We start from the raw sequence: 4,577 nt of genomic DNA, 5'->3' as shown, positions 1-4,577 counted from the left end.
CTTTTGACTGCTGATTTTGGGACTTATCAGCCTACATAATTACATGAGCCAATTCCTTATAATAACCTCTATTGGTTCTATTTCTCTGTAGATCCCTAAGAACCCTAATACAGATTTTGGTACCAAGGATGGTTCTAGAAGAACTGAATTTTAAGGATAAGTTTAATGAATTGGTTCTGAGGTTTCTGGAATTGCTCTCTAGTCTTATTAAATTTAAAAATGCTGATTACTCTCTTCCCAGTAGTAAAGAGAACACTGATATCCATGGCATGATCTGGTAATAGAGATATGTGAAATACCACCATTGGATACTCCTAATCAACCACTCACAAGAAGTGAGGTTGTGGGTGATAATGTGGGTGACACTTCTGAAGATTTTTGGCAAACTAACAAGTATGTTAAAATTGGATGGTTGCTCCTAAAGTCTCTGGACAAGACTGGGAAAGAAAATGATGAGCTCAGAGATTTGAATTCCCAGCTCAAGCACCACATAAATGACTTAATGTCTACTATGTCTGCCCTGAAAGAGATCCTTATCTCCCATAACCTCAGGGATGAAATTTCTGATTTCAGCCTGTGACTGACTGAATTACAATGTGAGCTAAACAATGTGGATTCTCCTCAGTAGCCAACTCCAGCACCCCTCTTTGCTTCCAGACATATAACTAGACTCAAGTGACATCAAACCCCTAAAGGTGAGGTACAAAGTGTGACTCATGAGGAGGTGAGCTATAATTCAAAAGAACTACTTGAGTTTTTCAAATTATACAGACAGAAATCCAGGGAACATATGTGGGAATGGATATTAAGGGAGTGGGATAATGGTGGAAGGAACAGAATGTTGGATCAGGCCAAATTTATTGATTTAGACTCACTATGCAGAGAGTCTGCATTTAATGTTGCAGTTTGGTGAGTTACTAAGGGCTCCAACAGTTTACTTGTTTGGTTGGTTGAAACATGAACCAAAAGGTGGCCCATAGTGAGTGAGTTAGAAATGCCAGACTAAACTTGGTTTAATATAGAAGAAAGGATTCAAAGACTACGGAGGTTGGAATATTAAAGTGGATTTGTCATTTAAAACATACTCATACCCCCTGAGAGTGTCCAGAGACAGACCTTTTGAGACTGTGAGAAATAAATTTGTGAAGGGAGCCCTGATATTCTTGAAGAGCTCTGTCATCACTCTCTGTAGCCAAGAACTTACAGTGGGAACTGTGGTGACTCATTGGGGAAATGTAAATACAACAAGAGTAATTGGATCTAAGAGTAGTAGGGGCCATGTGACAGCACTGGATCACCAATGGAAAGGTGGGCATGGTTACTGTAATGGAGATGGGAGTCAAAATACCAATCAAAATAGTCTGATTCATGAAGACGTGTGGCACTCTCGAGTTGATCATGGTGTTCCTTGAAAGTGAAAGAGATAAGAAACCTAATAAATTCTTACTTGTCTACCTAAGCAGAAAATTTCTAGGTCAAGTGAACAGAAATCTACTTCAATGATATTAACACAGACCCTCAATCAATTCCCAGACTTGAGCCAATTTAGAGACCCAGAATCCCTTGAATAAAAGGAATTGAGGAAAAAGAAATAATCAGACATATCAAGGACTATTGGACACTGGCTCTGAACTGACACTAGTTCCAGTAGTCCCAAGACATCCCTCTGGTCAGAGTAGGTGCTTATTGAGGTCAGGTAATCAATGGAATTTTAGGTCAGGTTTATATCACGGTAGACCCAGTGGGTTCCTGAAGTTATTTTACTAGTTCCGGAATGCATAATTGGGAAAGACATGTACAGCTGTTAGCAGAATCCTGATATTGGTTCCCTGACATGTAGAGTGAGGGCTATTGTGAGAAGAAAGGCCAAGTGGAAGCCACTAGAACTGTCTCTACCTAGGAAAATAGTATATCAAATGTAATACTGCATTCCTGGAGGGATCACAGAGATCAGTGCCGCCATGAAGGACATGAAAGATGAAGGTGTGGTGATTCCCATCAGATCCTCATTCAACCTATTTGGTTTGTGAAGACAGATGGATCATTGATAATGACAGTGGATTATTTTAAGATTAACAGTTTAGTGACTCCAATTGTACTAGGTGTATTTCATTGTTTGAGCAAATTAACACATCCACTGACATCTGGTATGCACTTATTGATCTGGTAAATGCTTTCTTCTCCATCCCTGTCAATAAGGATAATTAGAAGCAGTTTTCTGACAAGGCCAGAATACACCTTCACTGTCTTACCTCAGCAGTGTGTCAGCTCTCCAGGCCTATTTAGTTCATAGGGATCTTGATTGCCTTTTTCTTGCACAAGATATCACACCGGTCCATTACATTATTGACACTATGAGGACTGGACCTAGTGATCAAGAAGTAGCAACTACTCTAAACTTATTGGTAAGATATTTGTGTCAGATGTTACAAAATAAATCTGACTAAAACTCAAGGTTCTTCTACCTCAGCCTTATTTTCTAGGGGTCCAGAAGTATGGGGCATGTCAAGACTTTCCTCCTAAGATGAAGCACATGTTGTTGCATCCGGCCTCTCCTCCAACCAAGAAAGAGACACAATGCCTAGTGGCAGAAATTTGAGCAGTGCACCTGGTTGTTCACTTTGCTTGGAAGGATAAATGGTCAGATTGAGACTGTATATTGATTCATGGTCTATGGCCAGTGGTTTGGCTGTATGGTCAGGGACTTGGAAAGAACATAATTGGAAAATAGGTGACAACGTAATTTGGGGAAGAGGTATGTGGATAGACCTTTCTGAATGGTAAAAAGCATGAGGATGTTTGTGTCGCATATGAATGTTCACCAAGTGGTGACCTCAACAGAGGAGGATTTTAATAATCAAGTAGATAAGATGACCCATTTTGTGGATACCAGTCAGCCTCTTTCCTCAGCCACACTTTTCATCACCCAATGGATTCATGAAAAAAGTGGTCATGGTGACAGGAAGGAGATCATGTATGAGCTCAGTAATGAGGACTTCCACTCACCAAAGTTGACCTGATTATGGCCACTGCTGAGGGCCCAATCTGTCAGTAACAGAGACCAACACTAATTCCCTCACATGGCACCATTCCCTGGGTTGATTAACAAGTTAGCTAGTGGCAGGTTGATTACATTGGACTACTTCCATTATGGACGGGCCAGCATTTTGTCCTTACTGCACTAGACACACTGGATACATGGGTATCCATGCTTTTGCTGCATGCAATGGTTTTGCCTAAACTACAATTCATGGACTTACAGACTGCCTTATCCATAGTTCTGGTATGCCACACAACATGGCTTCTGATCAAGAAACTCATTGCACAGCAAATGAAGTACAGCCATGGGCCCCTGTTCATGGAATTTACTGATCTTACCTCATTCCCCACCATCCTGAAGCAACTAGCTGGATAGATCAGTGTAATCGCCTCTTGAAGACTCAGTTACAGTGCAGCTTGGTGGCAGTACCTTGCAGGTCTGAGGCAAGCTTCTCTAGAAGGCTACATATGCTCTGAATCAAATCATTGTTCAGTATATGAATATATGGTACTATTTCTCCAATAGCCAGGATTCATGTGTCCATGAATTAATGGGTGGAAATGGGAGTGGCACCACTCACTGTTACTCCTAGTGGCCCACTAGCAAAAATTTTTGCTGCCTGTTCCCATTACTTTATGCTCTCCTGGTCTAGAGGTCTTAATTTCAAAGGGAGAAATTCTTCGACTAGGAGACACAACAATTATTCCCCTGAATCATTGCCATCATCCACATTGGGCTTCTCATGCCTCTGAATCAACAGGCAAAAAAGGAAGTTCCTGTGTTGTGGTGATTGATCCAGATTACAATGGGATATTAGACTACCACTCTACAATGGAGGTAAGGAACAGTATGTACAAGAGATCCTTAAGTGTGACTATTAGTACTACCATGGAGAAATACAAAATCCCAATCCAGGTAGGAGTACTATTGACCCAGACCCTTCAGGAATGGGACAAATAGACTCTTTTTGTCATCCCACCAGGTAAAGGATCACGACCTGCTGAGGTGCTTGCTGAAGGCAAAGGAAATAGAGAACTGGAAGTAGAAGAAGTTAGTTATAAATAATAGCTACAATCTCATGATCAATTATAGAAATGAGAACTATAATTATCATATTTTTTTGTTTGTTTTAAATATGTTTGTGTGTATGAATATAAGAAAACAACATCTTTGTTTTCTTCCCTCTATTATTCCCTTATCAGTATCATAAGATGTATTGACTTAATATCATAGTATTTAAGTATTGTCAATTTTACATCATAATATTTAAGTTAACAGGATATCAAGGAGAAGAGTAAGCATCACTCAAAGACTTTATCTCTTCTACTGGGGAAGGGGTTAGCACTTTTTTGGTTGTATGTAGAATAGTTGAAATTAGCTGAAATTAGGACCGTTTTGTTATCTTTATTTGGAGGTTACAGATGGTTTAAAGAGATGTGTAGGGGTGTCAAATTGACAAGGGGTAGAATTGTAATGATTAATTTTATGTGTCAACTTGACTGAGCCATGGGATGCCGAGACATTTGGTCAAACACCA

General features: G+C 40.0%; 1 pseudogene; it reads left to right on the top strand.

The window, feature by feature from the left end:
* The first annotated feature begins 353 nt into the window (after positions 1–353).
* Positions 354–4,105, top strand: LOC137750379 (uncharacterized; annotated as a pseudogene).
* The last annotated feature ends 472 nt before the right edge of the window (positions 4,106–4,577 follow it).

The sequence above is a fragment of the Eschrichtius robustus genome, chromosome 16 (genome assembly GCF_028021215.1).
Source record: "Eschrichtius robustus isolate mEscRob2 chromosome 16, mEscRob2.pri, whole genome shotgun sequence".
NCBI classification, from domain to species: domain Eukaryota; kingdom Metazoa; phylum Chordata; class Mammalia; order Artiodactyla; family Eschrichtiidae; genus Eschrichtius; species Eschrichtius robustus.
Note: the sequence above shows the minus strand (reverse complement) of the source record. Positions and strands in the feature narration are given on the sequence as shown.